General features: G+C 40.9%; 1 long non-coding RNA gene across 1 annotated transcript in view; it reads right to left on the bottom strand.

Moving 5' to 3' along the window:
* LOC138849411 (uncharacterized) overlaps nt 1-26,567 on the bottom strand; it is a 444,923-nt gene that overhangs the window by 67,227 nt on the left and 351,129 nt on the right. The window lies entirely within an intron of this gene.

The following is a 26,567-nucleotide window of genomic DNA, read 5'->3' as shown; positions in this document are numbered from 1 at the left end:
ACCTGTGCAAGAGTCCTGCAGTGTGCAGAAATGGCAGGCCTTGGTTCCCTCACTGTGCTAAGTCACTGCCTGAGGTCTACCTGGGAGGAACAAAGTCTGGACTCAAATACAAGGAGGATCCTGAAAGGCCTGCAGCTGAAGGTTGCAGAGTAAATGCACCTTTCTAACTACTGTTTAAAGTAGTGAAGGGCAACTTTTTTTGAGATGAGATAACAAAATTCTTTCTGGGATTTGGTCCTTCAAGTTCCCAGGGTCTTGAAAGCTCTGAGCTCCAATATACAATTCATCAGCCCTTTATTCTAGGATTCTAACTCCCTCACATCACACATCAAAAAATGCCCTCAGTGAAAAAGCTGGAGTGAGTGAGGACCACACCTTTTTTGCTTCCCTTTTCCTCATGATTGTAATCTCTGAAATCCTGCCTGAACTGGCTACCATCCAATACATTCAGATAATTCTAGATGCTTTTTTTGTTTCAAATCAATTTTCCATTGAACAATTTTAAGGTGCACAACATGATGTTTTGATATACATATTGAAGTAATTACCATCGTCCAAAAAATTCACAAATTAATAATCCAACATGGTTACGTTTTTTACTTTGCATATGCTAAGAATACTTAAAGCCCATTATCAGTAAGTCTCCAGTGTAGGACACAATATTAACTGTAGTCTTCCCAGTGTACATTAGATCTCTAGATTGATTCAATCCATATAACTAAAACTGCATACCCTTTGACCTAAATCTCCCTGTTTTCCCCCTCCTCTGGTAACCATCATTCTACTCTCTATTTCTCTATATTTCTTTGGGGTTTATTTTATTTTGTTTAGATTCTACTTGCAAGTGATATCATGAAGCATTTTTCTATGTCTGACTTATTTCATTTAATATACTGTTCTCCAGTTTTACCCATGAAGCTGAAAATGGCAGGATCTTCTGTATAGAGGACTAAATACATTTGATTATTATAATTTCTTTATCTAGGTAATCCCTTGATGAACATTTTTGTCACTTCTATAGCTTTGCTATGATGAATAGATAGGGCATGCAGGTATCTTTATGAGGTCGTGATTTCTTGGGTTCCCATCCATAAGAGAAATTGTTGGGGCATAAAGTAGTTCTACTTTTAACTTTGTTAGGAAATTTCATACGGTTTTCCACAATGGATGCACCAAACTACTTTCCCACAGTTCAACAAGATTCCTTTTCATGCACATTTTGCAGTCACGTGTTATTTCCTGTCTTTTTGATAATAGCCACCCTAACAGTGCGAGGTGATATCCTTTTCTAACTCTGATATTCCGTGGGGGTTCCAGCCAGCCAGACAGCTTTTTCTCTCCACCCCTTCATGACTGGCCACCAAAGACAATTACGTGGAAAGGCACTCAAGGTTGGGACCTCTGAAGCATGCTTCATGTCTCACCAGTTTCATGGGCCCGTCTGTAATTTGGTCTGGCAGCCGCTACAGGAAACAAGGAAGCTAAATCAGAGTTACTTTTCATGAGGCCTTTGAGACTACACTGATAAGTAATTCCTACGGATTTTTTATTTATTCCCCTACTGTAGACAATTTAGTGTTTTTTCCTGGTTTCTCTCCTCCTGACGCTATTAGCACCACCCTCTCTCCGACTCTTAGCTTCTTTCTTTCCAAGGAGACCGTAGTATTGGCTAAAATAAAGACTGCGCACCCCACCCCCATTGGTGCCTTTTAGCTGTACGAGCAGCAGAGCACCCTTTTCCTGGCTGTGCTTATCAAGCATCACACTGAGGATGATTGAAAAGAAAATTTTCCTCAGTAAGAGATAATTTTCCACCCAATGACCCGCCCTACATGATAACTCTTGTGAGTATTCAGCCATACTCCTCAGGTTTTTTTTCTTAAATTGCAATTTATATTGGGGAGGGGAGAATATACAATTTCCACAATTTTTTTTAAACTCCAAATGATAATGGCTTCAAAATACTGAGTCAGAGCATGGAAGCACTGAATGAATAATTAGTCCCAGAAAGACGCAAGTCACCGCAGGAAGCGCTGTGATTTTAAAATCTGTAGCAGAAGAAATGCACACACATCCTTTATCCCATCTCTGCCTACCCAGTCTTAAATACCTGACTCTTCCCACCTGCGTGTCTTTTGATTCTTTATCTTGTTCCTAACCTGGCCAATTTTGCTTTGGGTCTCAGGACTATACTGGGAGGTACCAGAACACCCGTGTAAGTGTAATCTAGGTCCTCGACAAATCCCCCCTACTCACACAGAAACACACACCCACTCTTTACAGGAAAGAGCACCTCCCTCCCCCATTTCTGTATACTCAGAGCAGACAGTAGAGAGTAGAAAGACAAAACCCTCAGGTAGAAACCACACTGATGGTAACAGAGGAAGCGAGGGCAGGTGCATGCCTGTTCCACCAGGCTGGCACAGACTGGACATGGCAGCTGTCCTGGCTACTCCCTCAGCTTCCCAGACCCACCACCTGGCAGCAAGAAGCCTCAGTTTTGTGGATGGGTAGCTCTTACTGATTGTCTTTTGAAAATCCTCAGACATCATTTACAGGGACACCTCTATGCACAGGTAGCCAAACCATTGCCTGCTATTTCATTGGTTCCATAGCCCAGTTCCTCTGACCTAAGAATTACACAAGTGCCTTTCTACTAACGCCATGAATTTCCTTGCCTCATTCCCTCACTGCCTACTGATGTCAACTCATCCTTTTCTGGTTCTCACTCTCACAGCCTGGGCTGGCACTGTGCCCTTTATCACCCCATTACATCAGATACTTATTGCATCGGGGACAAATATCACCCTCAGAACCTATGGGAAGGTGTTTACTCCAGCAACTGGGCTCTGGTGCACATAACGTCCCTTGGGGTGCCCGACAATGGTAATTTTACAAACTAAATCAGGGTGAAAAAATGAGAAGAATTTCACTGCCCAGGTCTAAAACTGGTCTGTACCTCTCCTGAATCAAGAAATATCCTTGTTGAGGCGCCACATCCTCACGATTAAGAAGGAACAAGAACAGTTCTCCCCCAGACTTCTAGTGGTAATTAAATAAAAAGTGAGATTAAATTTTTAAAGTGAGATCAATTAAATGGAAAGTGAGCCAAGCCTTGTGAAAGAGCTTAACTCGGGGCCCAATAACATATGATTGCTATATAAACTTTAGTGTTTTATTATTATTGATGTTGTTGTAATGGAAGGTCTTAAAAAGGTAGAAATAAATTATATGGAGCAATACAAACAATTAGAACACTTCCAGATATTTTTATTCTCACATGGCTATAAGAAAAGTGAATACAGATTCTCTCATGTGAGTAGTTTCTATTTGTGCTCACTTTATTTATTTATTTGAAAGGCAGAGTTACAGAGAGAGGAGAGACAGATCTTCCATCCACTGGTTCACTCGCCAAATGGCTGCAATGGCCAGGGTTGGGCCAGTCCAAAGCCAGGAGCCAGGAGCTTCTTCCAGGTTTCCCATGTGGGAACAGGGGCCCAAGGCTTGGGCCATCTTCTGTTGCTTTCCCAGGAGATTAGCAGGGATCTGTATTGGAAGTGGAGTAGCTGGGACTCAAACTGAAACCAGTGCCCATGTGGGATGCTGTCACTACAGATGGCCGCTAACCTGCTGTGCCACAGCAATGGCCCATGTGCTGATCTTTTTAAGAAAGGAACTTAAGTGACTCATGACTCCTGTGTTCTGAGGCATTTTCACTCTAATATTCATGACTGGGATGTGTCTCAAGTTTTGTTTTCTGTGCTCTCATTCTAAGGATTTCGAGCCAATGTTATGTTGGCTTTTGAAAAATAACCTGGAAGATTTCCTTTTATCTCTCTGCTTGGGAACAATTTAAATAGTGTTGAAGTTTCTGTTCCTTGAAGGTTGAAAGAATTCACCTGAGAAACCATCTGTTCCTGGCACAAACTTTAAAGGAAAAGTCTTTAAAACTTTCTCAGTATCTTCTATGTTTGCCTGTGCAGAAGTCTTCTGTATCTTTCAGGTTTGATTTTAGTAATTTGCATTTTCCTCAAAAATTACTCATTTCAAATTCATTTGAGGAGTGTTTTTTTAAGATTTATTTATTTATTTGAAATGCAGAGTTGCACAGAGACAGAGAGAGGCAGAGAGAGAGAGAGAGAGAGAGAGAGAGAATCCTCCATCCACTGGTTTACTCCCCAAATGGCAGGAACAGCCACAGCAAGGCCAGTAACAAGTCAGGAGTCAGGAGCATCATCCAGGTCTCCCATGTGAGTGCAGGGGCCCAAGCACCTGAGCTATCCTCTGCTGCCTTCCCAGGCACACTGGCAGAGAGCTGAATAGGAAGTGGAGCAGCCAGGACTCAAACTGATGCCCATATGGGATGCCAGTGAGGAGTCTTTTCTAAAATATTCTTTTAAACTTCCTGGACAGGCCCGCACTGTGGCTTAGTAGGTTAAGCCTTCACCTGTAGTGCTGGCACCAGTTTGTGTCTTGGCTGCTCCACTTCCAATCCAGCTCCCTGCTAGTGAGCCTAGGAGAGCAGTAGAAGATGGCCCAAGTGCTGAGGCACCGGTACCTGCATGAAAGACCCAGAAGAAACTCCTGGCTTCAGATCAGCCCAGCTCCAGCCCTTGCAGCCCTTGCATTTGGGGAGTGAGCTCACAGATGGAGGATCTCTCTCTCTCTCTCGGCCTCTCCCTCCATCTATGACTCTGCCTCTCAAATTTAATAAAAAGCATTCTGGACTTTTACTTTGCTTTTATGGTTATTTCTCTTTTCTAATTCTGTATAGATATTCTCTTTTCACTCATCTCACACTTTAAATTTACTGGATTAGGTAAACATGGGATTACTACTTTGTTTCATTAGGTTATCCAAATAAGCTTTTAAGTCTACTAATTCATCTATTTCTCTATTTTCAAAGAAACTGATTTGTGTGTTAATCTGATTATTTGCTTACTGATGCTTTTCTCAAAGTTGCTTAGTCTTCTTTTGGGAACATCAAGGGACACATGCTCATACATTTGCGTTCATTTTTATCAGCTTATTGATGTCAGTACTTGGATGTTTTGTGGTTTTAGCATGTAATACTACTATATTGCTATTATTATTCTTTTTAACTTTTATTTAATAAATATAAATTTCCAAAGTAAAAATTTTGAAATATAGCGGCTTTTCCCCCCATAATCTCCCTCCCACCTGCAACCATCCCATCTCCCACTCCCTCTCCCACCCCATTCATCATCACCATTCATTTTCAATTATCTTTATATACAGATGATCAACTTAGCATGTACTAAGTAAAGATTCAACAGACTGCACCCACAAAGACACACAAAGTATAGAGTACTGTTTGAGCTGTAATTTTACCATTAATTCACATAGTACAACCCATTAAGGGCAGAGGTCCTACATAGGGAGCAGGTGCACAGTGACTCCCATTGTAGATTTAACAATTGACACTCTTAGTTATGACATCAGTAATCACCCAAGGCTCTTGTCTTGAGCTTCCAAGGCTATGGAAGCCTCTAGGGTTCAGCAACTCAGATCTCATTTGGACAAGGCTATATTCAAAGTGGAAGTTTTCTCCCCACTTCAGAGAAAGGTACTGCCTTCTTTGATGGCCCATTCTTTCCGCTGGGATCTCACTCACAGAGATCTTTTATTTAGGTCTTTTTTTGCCACAGTGTCTTGGCTTTCCATGCCTGAGAAACTCTCATGGCCTTTTTAGCCAGATCCAAATGCCTTAAGGGCTGATTCTGAGGCCAGAGTGCTGTTTAGGTCTTTTGCCATTCTATGAGTCTGCTGTATATCCTGTTTCCCATGTAGGATCATTCTCTCCTTTTTAATTATATCAATTATTATATTCAGACACTAGTCTTATTTATGTAATCCCTTTGACACTTAATCCTATCATTATGATCAATTATGAACTTAAACTGATCACTTTAACAAGTAAGATGGCATTGGTACATGCCACGTTGATGGGATAGAATTGGAATCTCCTGGCACATTTCTAGCTCTACCATTAGGGCTAAGTCCAGGTGAGCATGTGCTGAACTGTACATCTCTTTCCTCTCTTGTTCCCACTCTTATATTTAACAGGGATCACTTTTTAGTTAAATTTAAACAACTACGAAAAATTGTATGTTAATTAAAGACTTAAACAATGGTATTAAGTAGAACAAAAGGAATAAAATAGTAGGTTGTTCCTCAACAGTCAGGACAAGGGCTGATCAAGACATTGTTTCTCATAATGTCCATTTCATTTCTATAGGTTTCCTTTTAGGTGCTTAGTTAGTTGTCACCAGTTTGGATTCAATTCTGTTGATTTCTTCTCTAATTTTAATTATGTCTCTTTTCCTAATAGTTTTGGGTCTGGTTTGCTGCAGTTTTTCTAGATCCTTGAGATGCATTGATAGCTATTTGTTTGGTGCCTTTCCAGTTTCTTGATGTAGATACCTGTTGCTATATACTTTCCTCTTAACACTGCTTTTGCTGTATCCCATAAGTTTTTTTTTATTTGACTGGTAGAGTTATGGACAGTGAGAGAGAGAGACAGAGACAGAGAGAAAGGTGTTCCTTCTATTGGTTCACTCCCCAGATGGTCACTATGGCCAGTGCTGTGCCGATCCAAAGTCAGGAGCCAGGTTCTTCATCTGGTCTTCCATGTGGGTGCAGGGGCCCAAGAACTTGGGCCATCCTCCCCTGCCTTCCCAGGCCACAGCTGAGAGCTGGACTGGAAGAGGAGCAACGAGGACTAGAACCTGGTGCCCATATGGTTGCCAGCACTGCAGGTGGAGGTTTAACCAAGTGAGCCATGGCGCTAGCACCAGTATCCCATAAGTTTTCATATGCTGTGTTGTTATTCTCATTTACTTCCAGAAAGTTTTTTATTTCACATTTAATTTCTTCTATGACCCAGTGTTCATTCAGGAACATGTTGTTCAGTCTCCATGTGTTTGCATATGCTCTAGGGATTCCTGAGTTGCTAATTTTCAGCTTCATTCTGCTGTGGTCTGAGAAGATGCATGGTACAATTCGATTCTTTTGAATTTGCTGATACTTGCTTTATGACCTAGTATGTAGTCAATCTTAGAGTAGGTTCCATGCACTGCTGAGAAGAATGTATATTCTTTAAGTGTAGGATGAAAAGTTCTGTAGATATCTGTTAGATCCATTTGGGCTATAGTGTCGATTAAATCTGCTGTTTCCTTGTTGATCTCCTGTCTGGTTGATCTGTCTACTGATGAAAGTAAAGTATTGAAGTCTCCCAGTACTATTGTATTGGAGACTAAGTTTCCTTTTAAGTTCCTTAACATATCTTTTAAATAACCCAGTGCCTTGTAATTAGGTGCATATTCATTTATAAAAGTCACAGCTTCCTGTAGAATTGATCCCTTAATCATTATAATGCCCCACTTTGTCTCTCTTAACAGTTTTTGTGTTAAAGTTTATTTTGTCTGATATTAATATGGCTAGGCCAGCTCGTTTTTCATTTCTGTTGGCATGGTATATCTTTTTCCAACCTTTCACTTTCAGTCTGCATGCACCTTTGTTGGAAAGATGTGTTTTTTGTAAGCAGAAATAGATGGGTTTTGTTTTTTAATCCATTCAGCCAGTCTGTGTATTTTCACTGGACAGTTCAGGCCATTAACATTCAATGTGACTATTGATAAGTAGTGACTTTGCCCTGCCATTTTCCCAAAGATACTTTCTAATATATGCTTTGAGCTTCCTGTGATCTTTTACTGAGAGGTTTTCTTCTTTTACCTTCTTTCGTATTGATGGCTGTGTTTCTGTGTGTAATACATCTTTAAGCATCTTTTGCAGGGCTGGACAAGTGGTGACAAATTCTTTAATTTCTGTTTTGCTATGAAAGGTCTTTATTTCACCTTCATTCACAAATGAGAGCTTTGCAGGATATAAAATTCTGGGCTGGCAATTTTTCTCTCTTAGTACCTGGGCTATGTCTCGCCATTCCCATCTAGCTTGTAGGGTTTCTGATGAGAAGTCTGCTGTGAGTCTAGTTTGAGATCCTCTGAGAGTAATCTGACATTTCTCTCTGGCACATTTTAGAATCTTTTCTTTCTGTTTCACTGTGGTGAGTTTGATTACAATGTGTCATGGTGAGGATCTCTTTTAATCATGTTTATTAGGGGTTCTATGTGCTTCCTATACTTGGATGTCTCTTTCCTTCTCCAAACCTGGGAGGTTTTCTGCTAGTATCTCACTAAAAAGGCCTTCTAATCCTTTTTCCCTCTCCATACCTTCAGGAACTCCTAGAACCCGAATGTTGGGTTTTTAATAGTGTCCTGTAGATTCCCAACAATATTTTTCAGATTTCTAATTTCCTCTTCTTGTCTTTGGTTTGGTTGTGCTCTGTCTTCTAAGTTCAGTATTCTCTCTTCTGCCTCACTGATTCTGTTTTTAAGGCTCTCAAATGTGTTTTTCATTTGTTGTATTGAATTCTTCATTTTATTTTGATTTCTCTTCAATATCTCAATTCATGTTCTTCTAAATTCCTCATTTCATTTTGATTCCTCCTTAAGATTTCATTTTCATGAAAGAGATTTTCTGTGCTGTCCTGTATGGATTTCTGTAGATCTTGCATTTGTTTTTGATAACTTCTAAATGTTTTTATCATAAATTTTTTGAATTGCATATCTTGCATTTCTTCTATCTCATCATCTTTATAATCTTATATTGGAGTGTCATGTTCATTTGGGAACATCATGATGTCTTCCTTGTTCTTGATTCCTTGGTTTCTTCATTTGTTGTTTGGCATTGTGGAGATAGTCTTCGGTTTCTTCTTCTTCTTCTTCTTCTTCTTCTTCTTCTTCTTCTTCTTCTTCTTCTTCTTCTCTCTTTTTTTTCTGTTGTGGCTTTTCTCATTATACTATAACTCTAGAGTACATGGACTGTCTGCTTTTGGTGAATCTCTAGAGGCTTGTGGTGGGTGTGGCCAGAGAGCTCTGTTCAGTTCTTCAGGGTTAAGGGTGTGCCAAAGGTGACACACTCAGGTTTGGCATGGTAAATCTTTCTCTCTCTCTCTCTCTCTCTCTCTCTCTCTTTTTATTCAGAAGGGAAGTAATTCTGCTCAGCTGAGCTCTTCTCCTTGATGGCAATCAGTGCCTGACCACTAGCCCCAGTGGGTACAATATTCCTCTGCTCTGTCCCAAGGACCCCACAAAGGATCTGTGCAGTCCTCAGTGTAAGCTCAGATTCCCCTGCAATGTCCCTCACCAGGTAGCCAAGGCTGCCTGAATTTGTGGTGTCTCCCACCGAGACTACTCACATCTCAGCCACACCATGAGTTCTCCCACACATCCTCAGTTTGTTTTTGTTTGGTTTTGTTTTGTTTTCACAGTCCCGGTTCATAAACTCCACACATTCAGTAGGTCTTAGTCTCTGGTTATTACTTCCCACCAGATTCAGGTTTTTCTGCTTGGCTGAGGGCAGGTGCAGCCCTGAGCTGGTGCAGCTGTTACATGTGTCCAAAATGGTGCCTGCTCTATTGTCTTGCACACCTTTGTAAGGTGTGTGGAGAGAGAGAATCATGTCCATACCATCCCTTTTATTTTTTTCTCTCCTCTAGTTAGGCTGGTGTACTTTCCCCCACAGGGCTTCAAGCCTTGTTCCCTCTAGGCTCTTCCTGCTGCTTTTCCCACAGTGTCTCAGGATACTGCAGTTTTGCCTCACCTCTCTTTCCAGCACTGGTGTGGAGCCTCTTGGCCGCTGGGGTCCCAAGCCATGGGCACCCGTGACCTTCACGTAGCCCCACCAAGTCCCTCTAATTACAGAAGAGTTTCCTCTGCTGTTTTTACCCTAATTATTCCCTGAGACTACACTATCTTCACTGTTATTCATCTGTCTTCTCCCGGACTATCAGTAAGCTCCCTCCCTATTCCACCATCTTGGCTCCTCCTCCTCTATTATTATTCTTAATTTTATTAAAAATCCATTTTATTAGCTTTGAAATGAAAATACATTGCAGTGTTTTTTAACATAATACTTCTATTTCTTTCTGTTTTATTACAATTCAACTTGTAGTGCTTTGTCGTCAAAGAGAAAAGCTTGTACTATCCTCAAATATGAAATTAAACTGAAGTACCTTCATCAGATAAATCTTATTTGTTATACCATTCAGATATTGCATAGCTTTCCTACTTTCATTTTTCTGTGTTTTGTCTGAGAAGTAGACTTTCCCTCCACCATGGTGTTTCTGTCTGTGTTTTCTCCATTTCCTGCTGATTGACCTTCAAGTTTTGAAAGCTTGATAATTCAGTGCATAAGGATCAATGAGGTTATATCCTAAAGCATGAGCATCTTATTTTCATTCTTTTATAGATATTATTTATTTGAAAACACACGCACAGAGAGAGAGAGAGAGAGAGAGAGAGAGATCTTCCATCTGCTGGTTTTCTCCCCAAACACCTGCAACAGCTGGGGCTAGGACAGAGATTTTATTTTTTTTTTTCTGGTGATTGGGAAGGTATACTTCTACTAACAGTAACCTTGAGGCAGTGACACGCTTCACAACAAGCTCTCTGAAACTGTTTTTTGTTTAATATGGCCAAATCTGTGGCATTTGTCAATTCGATACTACACATAAAATTTCCATGGCTAATTTCAACCTATCAACATAATACCAACGAACACAGAATTGGAAAAACATTGGCACAATTGATCCTCAAAAGTCAGTGCCTACTATTCAGGACCTCGTCAACTTCTCAGTTTGTAAAATATAATCAGACCTACAATTCTCTAATATCTATCTATTGAATTCACTCTTGCAAAAGGAAGAATTCAACACACAATTCCTCTCCTAACTGCATCTCCTACTTTCCCGAGTTTTTATTATTTAATTTTGGGATATAGGCTTTTGTTACATAATGATATTTATAATATGCATTATCTCTTTCAAATATTATTTTTCTACTATGGCATGCACAAGTAATGCTCTATTATAAAGCTTTATTTTTAGACTTAAATATGCACTTGGCTGTTGAATTATTTTTTCCATGAAGGAGTGAGAAGAACATTTATACACAGTCACTCTCACCTATTTTTTTAACTCAGGAGCTCTATAATGTTGGGATAGAAAAGGACATTGTTTGTCTCTCGTACTGGGTCCTGTGGTGATGGCAATAGGAACAAGTTACTATAACGTTAACGTGTTCAATTACTGCCCAAATATATTCCCATTGCATGTTTTTAATTGAAAAAAAAAAAGCACCAGGTCATGCTAACAGGATGGAACCACCTCTGCTCTGTATTGATGGTGGCTGCCATCCTTGCTCAGCGAGGATCAATGCACAGTCTGCCCTTCGCCTGAGACTTGGTTTCAAAGCACACAATTTAGTCTGTGTAATCGCTGCCGTCATTTATTATATTAAATCAAAATTTTCATGTTGGAAGCATTCAAAATGTGAACTGAGTAGTTCTCTTTTCAAGCAGCCACTTGATGTTGTCTGACAACTTCATGCTCAAACGCATCTTGTACCTCCATAACTGCAGATCACTCGGCTGCAGCCGCACATACCCAGATCCTGGCTTCAACATCCTTCCAAATTAATAATAAAAGCATTCATGCTCTCTCTTAGGCAACTTACTACTTGAGAGTTATCATTTTTCTTTCCCACTGTTTTTATTTAAAAGGTGGAGACAGAGATCTCCCATCTGCTGATTCACTCCCCCAATACCTACAACAGCCTACTCTGGGCCAGACTGAAGCTAGGAGCCAGAAATCCAACCCAGGTCTCACCTGTGGGTGGCAGCGACCTAAGTACTTGAGCCATCGCCTGCGCATTAGCAACAAGCTGGAATTTGGAGCAGGGTTGGAACTCAAACACAAGCAATCAAATATGAGATGTGGGCATCCCAAGTGGCGTCTTAGCTGCTACACCAAATGCTCATCCATTGCCCAGCATTATTAACAAGATCTTTGTAACTGATTTCTATGTGACTGTTAATAAGATACTCCATTTCTTGAAGGCAATGACAAAGTGGCTTAGTGAAATCAATTGAAAATTTTAAACTCAGATTTGGGTAAATTTCTATGTCATAATTATAGCTGTGTGACTTTGGGTAAGGTGATTTATCTCTCTGATCCACAAGAGATTAAGGGATTTTTAAAAAAGCTCTCTGGGTAGCTATAAGGATTATGGAAATACATAAAACACCTATCCCAGTGCCAAGAGAAGCCTTATCAATAAAAAGGGGCTTATTTTCCATTTCTGATATGCATTCCCCTACAGGATACCTTATTTGATTAATGACATGGCTATTATGTGATGTGTTTTATAAGACTTTGAAATGTCTCTTTAGAGCTATGTCTCAGAGAGCAGGATTTGATGAATATTCCTAAATCCACATAATATAAACCAGGTGACCCCAAGAGAAAGGCCTCCTTTATTCTGCCTACCCAGGCAGACAGGAGTCCACTAAGGTTGGGCCCTGGGTTCAGAAGTTCACTGATTAATAATAATAATAACTTGCATTTGCAGGCTTTACTGCACTGTCAGAAAAAATATTCACTCCATTAATAATTATGCACTGCTTTATTAAAACAGAGAAATCTGAGGATCAGAGAGATTAGGAAATTCACTTAAGATCTTGCACCTAGAGGGTCAGAGCTCCGGTGGAAAGCCACCTGCTTGCCTCCCAGTCCTATTGTCTGCTCCTAGAACCGGAAGACCCATGCTTTAGTGATTGCATCAATGTGCGGCAATCTGAGCTTCGCATGCGGGCTGCTCTCCACTTTCTCATTACTAGCATCTTTTACTGGGATGCCAGGTTGAGCTCATCCCATCAACAAATGGCCGGTTGGGCTTTACGAAGCTCATTCAACTCTGCTGAACCATTAAGCCTCAGGCCAGGTAGAGTTTTCTTCTGACAAAGCAAAACTGCCTTACAACGTCTTCGTGTTTACAATGCCAATAACTGCAGTACAGATATGGTTATGGAACTAAGTGAACAGAAAAGAATTCATCCCATAATGTTTAGGAACTTCAAGAAATTAAAAGCATCTACTTTCCAGTCCTACTCCTTTCCAAACCTCACTACATAAGAGCCGCAATTTTAATTATCAAAAAGAAAAAGAGCATTGGTTAAATGACTCTGATTATTTTTGCAAGGAAACAATTACAGCTAATTACAAGCAAGGTTGAGGTGTTGCTTTACTAACGAAACTACAAGGGCAGGTGTAAGTTCAGGATCTCATTATCCAGCCCAGGTAGGCTTCTAAATATACTACCAATACACTTCCTGCTGATATTTTACTACTATATTGATTTGGAGCCATTAAGGTCTTCATGAAGGTTTGCTAAAATAAAACCTCACTCTGGAGGTTTCTTTTCATGTGTGACTTTTGAAATTCTGCTGAGACATATAAAATAGAAACAAGCTGGAAGTACTTGAGGCACTGTCAGTGTGTATTCTCAGCATTTAACAGCAAAGAAAGAGCCCGGTTTCTGTGAGTAAGATAAGCCTTATGAAGTATTTTAATGACACAGCCAAAGTTCCAATCCAACTGTATCCCAGAAATTTCCTTTTTCCATTCTAATAACTGGTTAGAGTTTTGCAAAATATGGACTTTTAATTCTTGAAATAATATTCTCTGTTGGCGAAATCAGATATGAATAGGAGAAGTAATCTGAAATAAAAGGGGAAACTTCCATGCACAAAAATATTCCTACAGAACAGTTTCTAAAAATAAGGTCCTAAGGGGGGAAAAAAGTGTTAAGAGGTCTGAAAAAGTGAGATTCTGGCAAGCTAAGAATGGAGGTAGGATATAGGGCAGTCTAGGAAAACACAAAAACATAGGTGCTTTCATGGTCATAAAGGAAAATAAAAAAAACCTGTCACCATGAGAAATACAACTTGGGGACTAAGAATGTATGTAAAGAATCAGGCACCCAGTGAACACAATAATGGAACCAGACTCAGCTGGACACTGGAGACAAATGTGCACTCTTGTCACCTTATTTTTTTTTTTATTGATTTACTATGTTATTTGTTTGCTAATTGTTTTAAATCTGTATTTATTATTTCTGTGATTATTACTGATCATTTATTATTCATGAAAACCTGCTTTGGGAAGGTGAATATGGCTGTTGTGGGTAGAATCAGGATGGACCCAAGTGGAGACTTGGATGGAGAGGCACTACTGTTGGGAACCTCTGTGAGGCACTGGGAAAGCCAGAGAGGAAATTTGGCAGGACAGGGCTAGGATCCAGGTGTGACTCAAAGGACACACAGCAATGGTGAGGACAGACCAGGAATCGGCAGCAGAAGGAAGCTCTGTCTGGCAGTGAGAGAAAGACCGATGGCTGGAGAGAGAGAGAGAGAGATTGTCCTTGCCCAACAGCAATGAGTATCCCAACAGGCAAATTGAGAGAGGCAAAAGAACCCTCCCCCCAAAACGGGGAGCAACCAGAGACCCTGAAAGCTTGCAGCAGCAGAGAGGTCAATTAGGGGGCAACAGGTCTTCAACTGTTAGGTTGGGGTCAGGCTTCTACTCACTAACACGGGAAGAGGGATGGATGCTGGAGTCTCAAAGGAGCTGAGAGCAGTGAGACAACATGATATAGACTGGGAAGTTGGCAGCCTCTGAAATTAGTCAGCAGTAGGTAAACCACAGGAAGCCTGAAGGGAACTGTCAGAAGCTTGGAGTATTGAAATGTGCTGCTTACTACTTCTTAAAGCTAAGAAATGTTTAATGAAAAGGCTGGCCTGCCTTCAATGTAATTTTTTGTATCAGGCTCTGTGCTTGAAATAAAGACACACCATTCTCCACCAAGATTTTTATGGCGACTCTGAATGGTCCTCTTACCAGGATGCAGGCTAGCCACAGAGTGACTTCATGTGCATTCTAAATCATTACTTTACAGAATTGCTTGATAGGAAGAAGTTTGATTGGATTAGGATTTGGGGTCCCTTTGTGTCATCATAACATATTCATCACAGTACTTGTCAATTAAAGATAATGAGCTATTAAACTCTCTAAATATAATTTCAACTGTCATAAATTTTGGAATGATTATAAAAAGAGGTTTAAAAAGTTTTTTATCACCTACTTGTAGGAATGAAATTTGTCAACGGAGACCACGCTTGCTTCTTGAAGATTTTGAGAAATTCCTACATCATGAGATTTTAAGTTGAAACTTCCATATCTGTACGAATAATGTGGGGGAGAAGTAAATTGCTTTGCTATTAGATGCTGATTGCAATTCAAGATCATTAGAATTCTAGTAATTTGGAGCCTAGAAAAGGTGGAAAAGATGACTTCATTGCCTGGCCCTAGAATTACTGGCCGTAAAGAGAATGAGGTAAAAGCAAAGGCATAGCATTACGATTCAGAGAGAACAAACATCGAGAGTCCTTCCATGTACAACATGTTTTGCAGACAAGTTTGAGGGAAGGCTGCTGTATTCTCACTGTGGCGAACAGCAAGTGCTGCAGCCTCCTGGTGCCTTCCCAACCCATCCTTTATTTTGAACTTTGTCAAGAGAGAAGCTAGCATTCAGGTGTCTGGGCTCAAGCATAGGGCACTGAACAAAGCATAACCCTATTTCGGACTTAAAGATGTGAGTTCAATGCAATCTTTTTTTAAAAAAATATTTATTTGAAAGACTTACAGAGAGAGGTAGAGACAGGGAGAGAAGTCTTCCATCCGCTGGTTCACTCCCCAGATGGCCGCAATGGCCAGAGCTACGCCAATCCTAAGCCAGGAGCCAGGAGCTTCCTCCAGGTCCCCCTCGCAGGTTGGACCATCTTCCACTGCTTTCCCACGCCATAGCAGAGAGCTGGATCAGAAGAGGAGCAGCCGGGACTCAAACCAGTATCCATAAAGGATGCCGGCACTGCAGGTGGAGGCTTAGCCTACTACATGCAGCTCCAGTCCCAGACTCTGATTTCTGATTATTTTTTAAAGATTTATTTTATTTATTTTAAAGACAGAATTACAGATAGAGGTAGAGAAAGGGAGAGAGGTAAGTCTTCCATCTGCTGGTTCACTCCCCAGATGGCCACAACAGCCAGAGTTGTGCTGATCCAAAGCCAGAAGCCAGGAGCTTCTTCTGGGTCTCCCACGTGAGTGCAGGGGCCCAAGGACTTGGGCCTTCTTCTACTTCTAACCCAGGCCATAGCAGAGAGTTGGATCAGAAGAGGAGCAGCCAGGACTAGAACTGGTGCCCATATGGGATGCCAACACTTCAAGCCAGGGCTTTATCTAATATAACTGTTATTTCAGAGTTCTTATCTGCTATTCAAACATCTGATTCTCTTCTAAGTCTATTTCTACAGCATGAATGTCTGCCTGACAACAGACCTCATGTTTCTCTTTCTTTGGTGATTATTTCTCAGTCAAATTCTATCGCCCCTTCAAAACACGAATCAAGTTTCACCTCACAAGTGACAACGGCCTGATTTGTATTGTCCTTTCCCAGTCTTGCCCACCACAGAGCAGTACTGAGGACTCAGGACTCACTTTGTAGTGACCCCTTGATCGCTATAGCAGCAAGGAAGGTTCCTGAATTCAGACAAATTGAGCTTTTAATCCAAACTTCTACTGAACTAAGACTCCCTGAACAAGGTGTGAAATCTCTTCCCTAGCATTGTACCCCACATATGAAATATAGGTAATAAAACTACCCTGTATATTATTGGGAAGATTAATTGGATGGTTACCTGTGGATCTTAGCACAGTACCTGGCTTTTGCCTGGCTTTGCAGGAGTAATTGCTGCCAGAATTAAATAGGATAATGAGTATAAGGCTGTACATTTTATCAACAGAATAGCTATTGCTCACCCACTATATACTCGTTAATTTATGTCTAGATACAAGAATTCAGCAATAACATGATAGCACTGTCTTTCCTTTTGAGAAATCTATATCCTGACACCAAATAGGAAATAAACATGCAGACAAATACACAAACAAGACGAATTCAGATTACAGGGAGCAGGAGAATGATAAGGACAAAAAGGTGACACTCCTGCCAGTATGCTCACACAACTACCATAGAACAGAGACGAAGGATGATCCAGCAGCAGCCATGGAAGCAAGGAAAGGTGCAGAGAGCACAGAGAATGCAAAAACCCGGGGATGGGAGGAAACTCAGTGAGATGTTTAGAAGGAATGCCACTGCAGCTAAAGGGCAACATAAAAAGCAAAGCAAAAGACAGAAGTACAAGAAGTTCAAGAGGAAGCCTGGGGCCAGGTAAAGCACAGCCTTGTTATGCTGTATTTTAGCCTTTTAAAATTATGAGTGTGAGTATCAGAGATCTCTTCAGCAGACACACACTGAAATTCAGAGTAGTAAGGATAAAAGCAGCACAGCTTGGCGCCGTGGTAACAATGCTTGCGAGCAAGGAAGGCCTTTTGAATTAGGGGGAATAGACTGGGCAAGATGAGACTGCTGAGAAGGGGGATTTGTCTGAAGGTGAAGCTCACACATTTGCTGACAGCTTAGCTGTGGGGCAGGAAAACAGGAATCAGTGGACGAGCCCCAGGATTACTGCCTGAGCAGTTAGCTAACTGAAGGGGCATTTTATTGCAGTGAGGGGAGATGGGGAGAATTATGCTGTGGCCTGGGAAAGCAGTAGAAGATGGCCCAAGTGCTTGGGCCCTGCATGCATGTGGGAGACCCGGAAGAAACTCCTGGCTCCTAGCTGTTGCAGCCATCTGGGGAGAATTATGGTGCAAGAAGGGTGTGTGGATAGAGGACTGCACAGCTCTGTTCTGTGTATGTTAACTCCAGAGAATCCCTAGACAGTGAAGTGGAGATGCTGACCAGACAGTTATAAATACAAGTCTGGAGTCTATAGCAGGGAGTAAACGCTTAGGCATAGATTGGATGAATACTACTTTTTAAAGCAGGAGATGGGAAATAGGATTTGAACGCTCATATCAAAGGGAAAACTCAATATCCCACTGAATAAAAATTGAGAAGGAGGCCACTACCGCCCTGTTTCCCGCCCTCACTTTTCACCCTCCTCACAGCCTTAAAAACACATCCTTGGAAGCAGATGCTGCTCCTTGAATATTTAAACTTATTTTGAAAGTAATGTGTCAGACACATCTATTGTCAAGGAAATCCAAAAATGAATACTCAAGGATGAAAGCAAATCTGTGTGTGAAGTGAAGATGCTGTGGTGGACACAATATAAATGAAGCACAGCCAAGCAGATGTGCTCGCAAAGAACTGTGAAAATGGAAAGTAAAGATTCTCCCTGAACTGTGTCCAGCGCTTGCACCAGTCAGAAAATAAAGAATGTCAACATAGACACCAGAACCTAACTGGGATGAAGGCTGCCATGCAGATAAAATACTGAGACCAGAAGATGGAGAAAGGGAAGAACTAAGACACTCCAGTAGCCATCTCTTCACAAAGGTATCTATTCACACAGTAGCTCACAAGAGCATCAGAAGCCAAATGAGAGACCACGGTGCCTGTTTTAATAGAAGAGTGCATTGAAGAAAGCTGGAAGGAATGAGTTGCTGTGGTCTCCTCTCCTCCAGTTCCAAGGATATCAGGGTGGAGAGAGATGTTTTCTGTTTGGGAAGGAGTGGGAATTTACTCCAGTCCCCAGTCTTCAATCCCAGTGCCAGGCCACAACTATAAAACCCAGAGTTTCAGATGCAGACTCATAGTTGCACACGGAGAATTTGGATCTTCCACACCAGTCAGCCTCTGCCTTCCCTCCCCAACCACTAACAGAAAACAGAAGTCCCCACTACTGCAGAGTAGGGCAGAAGAGGGAGCTTGGACTTTTCCTTGGAGCACAGAGCCCAACTCAGCTGACCTGAGATCCAGAACTTGATAAAGGTGAACAGTCTCTACCCCCAGGTCAGTGTTCACATGTGTAACTTCTAGACTTATCCAGCATCAGGTAGAAAACTACCCTCAGGTGCAATCAACTTGCTCCAGGGTGTACGGCTTCCTAACTCAAAGGAGCCTATCATTCAGTCCCAGGACATTGTATGTCCTGGAGACTTGGAGACCCAGCTACAGCCCAGTGTAGTTACCATCTACGGAGCCAAAGGGCTGCCTTTCTCACTCCTCTTCTAGTGTTGGGCAGTCATCAAAGAACAACGGGACTGTGTCTTAGGTCCCAATGCCAGGTCCTAGATAATCAATCTTCTGTCATGGGGGAGGGATCTTTTATTCTGACATAACATATTTTCGATTTATATTACAGACAAAGGCTTAATGCTCCGCTGATCAGTCTTATATCATCAAGCATCACCAGTGGCTGATATGAGCAACACTGAAAAATGAGCAAACCTCAGTGACAGACAGACCATAGCGGGTGGGCTTCAGCCCTAGCACCACTGACCGTGCGTGATGGGCTTGGACACTCAGTGTGATCTAATTTTACAGCATTGATGGATATGGATACAGGACTAGGTGTAGGCTCTGCTTGAGGCTTCTTCCAAACTCATTCTGAACAACACAGATTTGGGTGAATTTGAGCCCTGGAACTGAGGCCATGAGGGTATTCCTTGACCTAGGCCACCATCTGGAGTGTTTAAGAAGTATCCACAGCCTCAGAGAAAATGAGTGGACATCTTATTTCCTGGAAGCACAGCCATTAAATCCTTCAATTTGATGACAATGTCGTATATCAGCAAGCATCCAGAACTTCCAGGAACCATGACATCACCCAGTAAATAAAATACCAGAATCCAATTATGTAGGAATTTAAATTTCCAAATGCTCAGAAAAAATTATTATAGTTGTTTTAAGGAAACTCACTAAACATAAAGAGAACACAGAGAAATGGTTTAATACTCTGACAGCCCTGACATAAAGATGGAAGTAATTAAAATAGATCAAACAGAAATCTTTTAGCTGAAAAGTAGATTAAGCAAAATTAAAATGTGATAGAAGGCATTGATAGCAGAACAGATCAAAGAGAAGAAAGAGTGTGTAAGTTTGAAGTCAGTTTTTTTGAAAATATACACTCAGAGGAGAGAAAAGAAAAATGAATCAAGAAAGAAAAAAGACTCTGGAAACTTTGGGACAGCATGAAAAGGGAGCATATCTGAGTTACTGGAGTTCAAGAGGACTTGAGATAGCTAAAGGAGCCAAGAGTATAATCAAAGAGACAACTAGACTTCTCAAACCTAGAGAAAGATCAACTCTTCAGGTACAAGAAAGCCAAAGGTCACCAGTCAAGTTCAACCCAAACAAGTCTTCCCCATATTATAGTATAATCAATACTCTAAGATTAAAGATAGAGAAATCTCAAAGCTGAAAGAGAAAAGAAGCAAAAGACACATAAGTGGATCTTCTCAGCAGAAACTTCACAGGCCAGGAGAGAGTAGGCTGAAACATTCACAGCACTGAAGCAGAAACATTGCAAGCCACGAACACTGTACTCAGGAAGGCTGTCCTTAAGACTTGAGGGAGAGATCAGGACATTGCCAGACAAATAACAACTCAGAGAATGTATCACCACCAGAAATGCTAAAAGGCAGTTCTTCAAATGGAATGAAAGAAATACTAACGAATAAGAAGAAAGCTTAAAAGAGAAAATTCACTGGTGAGAGTAACTGTGCAGACCAATTTAGAATGCTCTGATAGAGTAAACTTCATACATAATCCATTCATATGTTCTGCATCAAGACTGGAAAACAAAAGAATTTAAAAGCTTCATTCCAACGTCAATAGATAGGCAATGTGAAAGATTTAATGGGACGTTGGAAACTCAGACTGTGGGGAAGAGTGGAGTGCATGTGTGAAGTTCTTCACAGTATGCTATCACTGTCTTCTTGTTTCCTTCTCTCCCTGTCTTTATAATCAATGACAAGTTGCCATCACTTGAATAAAGCTTGTTATAAACCAAATAATATTTTGTAAGGCTCATGGAAACCACAAAGCACAAATCAATCATAGAGTTTCCAAGCATAATAAGCAAAAGTATTAAAAACACAGGCTGGCCCTGTGGCATAGTAGGCTAAGCCTGCACCTGCAGTGCCGGCATCCCATATGGGTGCCAGTTCGCATCCCGGCTGCTCATCTTCTGATCCAGCTCTCTCTCTACTATGGCCTGGGAAAGCAGGAGAAGATGGCCCAAGTGTTTGGGCCGCTGCAATGGCATGAGAGATCTAGAGTAAACCAGCAGATGGAAGACCTTTCTTTCTGTCTCTCCTTCTCTCTGCTGTGTCTCTACTTCTCGAGTAAATAAATAAATATTTTAAAAAAGACTACTAGGAATCACTTAAATGTAAGGGAGGTTTCTAAGAGATGAATTACAATGAAACAATTATCAAAATAGCAATAGTAAAACCTTATCAATCAATAATTACCTTAAATATCAACAGGTTAAATTATTCAATTAAAAGAGTGATGGATTAGGTAAATTGAAGACCCACCTGTATGCTATTTACAATAAATTCATTTCACCTCTAAGTACACACATAAATTGTAAGTGAAAAAATGAAATAAACTATCCTATTTAGGGGCGTGCATTGTCGTACACAGGTAAAGCTGCCACCGAGTAATGCCAGCATCTCATGTGGGTGCTGGTTTGTGTGCTGGCTGCTCCACTTCTGATCCAGTTCCTTGCTGTTGACCTGGCAAAAGCAGAAAAAGATGGACCAAGCAGTTGGGCCCCTGCTGCCCAGGTGAGAGACCTGGAAGAAGCTCCTGGCTCCCGGCTTTTTCCTGGCCCAGCCCTGGCAACTGTGGCCATATGTGGAGTGAACCAGCAGATGGAATATCTCTCTGCCTCCCCACCCCCATTCACTCTCTTTACTATCAGGCAAAATAGATTAATTCAAAAACAATAAAAAGAGACAAGGAATGTCATTATATAATGTTATGTTTCAGCCTAGCAAGAGAAAATAACAATAATTGTAAATATATGTGCATCAACTATTTATAAAGGAAATAGTAATAGATCTAAAGCTAGAAATACTCTCCAATACAGTAATAGTAGGGGCATTAACATCTCATTTTCAGAAATAGCCTTATAATTCAGACATAAAAATAAATAAATAAGGAACAAAGTTAAATTGTGCCCAGATCAGTTTGGTCTAACAGACATGCACAGAACAGTATATCCAACAGCTTCAGAATATACCTGCTTCCTAACAGCACAAGGAACATTTTTCAGAATAAACCCTATTGTAGGTTATAAAACAAGTCCATATATAAATATAAAACATTGGACAGCTTTTCTGAACATAATAAAATCAAACTAGAAATCAATAACAATAGATCAAGGAAGAAAATAGAAAGAAAACTTTAAAATGTTTTGAAATTAATGAAAACAGAAACATTTCAAAGCCTATGGGATATAGCAAGAGCAATAGTAAAAAGAAAGTTAATCAAAAAGTTAAACACTATTTGGAATACCAGCATCCTTCCTAGGAGTGCCTAGGATGGACTCCCAACTCTGCTTCCAATTCTAGCTTCCTGCTAATTTGCACTCCATGAGGCAGCAGCTGATAGTTCTCGTAATTGGGTCCTAGGCATCCACATGAGAGACCTGGGTTGAGTTCCAAGCTTCTGCCCAGCCTGGCCACCTTGGCAATTGTAGGCATTTGGGGCAGTGAACCAGTGGATGTAGAACACTGGCTCTTTCTCTCTCCTCTCTCTCCCTCTCTCTCTCTCTTTCTCCCCCACTTCCTCTCTCTACTCTCTTCTCTTTCCTCCCCTCCCTCCAGCCCCTTCCCCCACCTCTCTGACTTTCAAATCAGTCAGCAGATCTCAAATAACAAGTTCTCACTGCACCTCAAGAAACTGGAAGAACAAGAAAGAAATCAAACCCAAAATTAGAAAAAATAAAACTCAGAGCACAAAGAAATGACAGATTATAAAAAATTAAAAATTTCAATGAAACAAATACCAAGTTCTTTGAAAAGATACACAAAATAGAGAAATTGTTACCTAAATTAACTAATTACCAAAAAAAAAAAAAAAAAAAGGATTCAATACCTTAAATCAGCTAAAAGGAAGACATTACATCTGACACCGCAGAAATATATAAAGGATTATTAGAGATTACTATGAACCACTAAATGGCAACAAATTTGATAACCTAGAAAAAACACAAATTCCTGGACATATATATCTTATCAAAATTGACTCATGATGGCCAGCGCCGCAGCTCACTAGGCTAATCCTCCGCCTGTGGTGCCGGCACCCCAGGTTCTAGACCCGGTTGGGACGCAGGATTCTGTCCTGGTTGCTCCTCTTCCAGTCCAGCTCTCTGCTGTGGCCCGGGAGGGCAGTGGAGGATGGCCCAGGTCCTTGGCCCCTGTACCCACATTGGAGACCAGGAGGAAGCACCTGGCTCCTGGCTTCAGATTGGTGCAGCACACCAGCTGCAGCATGCAGCTGTAGCGGCCACTTGAGGGGTGAACCAATGGAAAAAGGAAGACCTTTTCTCTCTGTCTCTCTCTTTCTCACTGTCTAACTCTGCCTGTCAAAAAAAAAAAATTACTCATGATGAAACAGGATATGTAAATGATACTGAATCAGCAATAAAAATTCTGTTATCAAAAGCCCAGGACCAGGTGCCTTCACGGCTTTACTACATTTAAAGAAAAACTAATTCCAATTAGAAAGGGAGGTATTTCTTCCAAACTCATTATATGAGGTCGGCTTTAGACTGATAAGAAATTAGTCATGGATAACACTTTTCACATGACTAGAAAAAACACTACTAAAACTGGTGTGGACCTGCAAATTACCACAAAATAACCAAGCAATCTCAAGCAAAAGAAACAAAGCAGGAGGCATTACACTACCTGACTTTACAACATAATGCAAATCTACAGTAATTAAAACAGCATTGTGTTGGTATAAAAACAGATCCACAGATCAACAAATCAGAACAGAAACCCTAAAGTAAACCAATACATCTACAATCCTTGACAAAGGTGATACCAGCATGCATTGTGGTCAAAGGTCACTCTGTGGCCCTCAAATATGTACAGCTATTGGTGAAATTTTTTAAGAAAAGACATAAATTGTGAAAAAAATCTTTTAGATAAATGGAGCTAGGGAAACTGGATATCCACATGTAGCACAATTCAACTAAATCTTTATCTTTCACTGTGTACAAAAATTACCTCAAAATGGAATAAAAACCTCAATGAAAGACTTGACTCTTTGAAGCCAACAGAAGAAATATAAGAGAAATGCTCAAGATATTGTAACCAGCAAGGAATTTTTAAATTAGATATCAAAATCACAGGAAACAAAAGCAAAAATAGAAAAAAAAAATGGGATTTCATCAAACTAGAAATCCTCTGCATAGCAAAACAAATAATTAGGGTCTGGTGCTGTGGTATAGCAAGATAAGCCTTGACTTATAATGTTGGTATCCCACATTGGAATGCCATTTCAAAAATTAGCTCCTTTGCTTTCAATCCAGCTTCCTGCTAAAGTGTCTGGAAAAGCAGAGGATGATGGCCAAAGTTATTGGGCCCCTACCACCCATGTGGAAGACCCAGATGAAATTCTTGGCTTTAGCCCAGCACAGCCATGGCTATTACAGTCATCTGGGAAGTGATCCAGCAGATCTGTCTCTCCTTCTCTGTCACTCTGCCTTTAAATTATTCAATAAATGAATCTTTTTTTAAAAAATCAACAGAATGAGTACATATCCCATAACATCATGCTGAGTGAAATAAGCCAGTCCCAAAAGGACAAATACCATATGTTCTCCCTGATCGGTGACAACTGACTGAACACCAAAAAGGAAACCTGTTGAAATGAAATGGACACTATGGGAAACGGTGACTTGATCAGCCTAGCCCTGACTGTTAATGAACAACTTAATACATTATCCCTCTTAGTAGTTTTTTGTCTGTTCTACTTAATATGACTGGTTTAATTCTGCAATTAATACACTGTTATTCTTAAATGTTGAAAATTAACTGAAATGTGATCCCCGTTAAACATAAGAGTGGGAATAAGAGAGTGAAGAGATGTATAATTTGGGACAAGCTCAAGCTGACTTGCCCCAAATGGTAGAGTTAGAAACATACCAGGGGATTCCAATTCAATCCCATTAAGGTGGCATGTACCAATGCCATCTCACTAGTCCAAGTGATCAATTTCAGTTCACAATTGATCATAATGAAAGGACTAAGAGTCAAAGGGAGCACATAAACATGTCTAGTACCTGCTAACACTAACCGATAGAATAAATAAAGGGGAGAGTGATCCAACATGGGAAGTGAGATACTCAGCAGACTCATAGAATGGCAGATGTCCTAAATAGCACTCTGGCCTCAGAATCAGCCCTAAAGGCATTTGGATCTGGCTGAAAAGCCCATGAGAGTATTTCAGGCATGGAAAGCCAAGACACTCTGGCAAAAGATCTCTGTGAGTGAGATCCCAGTGGAAAGAACAGGTCTTCAAAGAAGGAGGTACCTTTCTCTGAAGGGAGGAGAGAACCTCCACTTTGACTATGACCTTGTCTAAACAAGATAAGAGTCGGAGAACTCAGAGGGCTTCCATAGCCTTGGCAGCTCATGACTGGAGCATAGGGAGATTACTGATGCCATAGACAGGAGTGTCAATTGGTAAAGTCAACAACAGGAGTCACTGTGCACTTACTCCTCATGTAGGATCTCTGTCCTTAATGTGCTGTGCATTGAGATTTAATGCTATAACGAGTACTCAAACAATATATTTCACTTTGTGTTTCTATGGGGGTTCAAACTGTTGAAATCTTTACTTAATGCATACTAAACTGATCTTCTGTAAAAAAAAAAAAAAAAAAGGAAATTATCAATTCCCAACTTGACTCTCACTGGGATTAAACATGACAATAGGTCTGATCTGATTTCATCATCATTAAAAAAATATCATCTATTATTTTTCACTTTATGTTTCTGTGTGGGAGCAAACTGTTGAAATCCTTACTTAATGTATACTAAGCTGATCTTCTGTATATTAAGATAATCGAAAATGAATCTTGATGTGAATGGAAGGGGAGAGGGAGTGGGAAAGGGGAGGGTTGCGGTGGGAGGGACGCTATGGGGGGGAAGCCATTGTAATCCATAATTCGTACTTTGGAAATTTATATTCATTGAATAAAAGTTAAAAAAAATGTCCTACATGAAGGACCTCAGTGGTTGAGACCCCAGTGGAAAGAAGTGGTCATCAAACAGGGATGTACTTTTCTCTGAAGGGAGGTGAAAACTCCCACTTTGCTTATGGCCTTGTCTAAATACTGATGGAGTTTGTGAATTCAAAAGGCTTCTGTAGCTTAGGCAGCTCATGTCAAGAGCCTAGGGTAATCACTGACATCACACCTAAGAGTGTTAAATGTTAAAATAACAATAAGGGCCGGCGCCGCAGCTCACTAGGCTAATCCTCCGCCTTGTGGCGCCGGCACACCGGGTTCTAGTCCCGGTCGGGGTGCCGGATTCTGTCCCGGTTGCCCCTCTTCCAGGCCAGCTCACCGCTGTGGCCAGGGAGTGCAGTGGAGGATGGCCCGAGTACTTGGGCCCTGCACCCCATGGGAAACCAGGAGAAGTACCTGGCTCCTGCCATCGGATCAGCGCGGTGCGCCGGCCGCAGCGCGCCGGCTGTGGCGGCCATTGGAGGGTG

Source organism: Oryctolagus cuniculus, chromosome 4 (genome assembly GCF_964237555.1).
Source record: "Oryctolagus cuniculus chromosome 4, mOryCun1.1, whole genome shotgun sequence".
Classification (NCBI taxonomy): domain Eukaryota; kingdom Metazoa; phylum Chordata; class Mammalia; order Lagomorpha; family Leporidae; genus Oryctolagus; species Oryctolagus cuniculus.
This window is presented reverse-complemented; position numbering and strand designations above follow the sequence as displayed.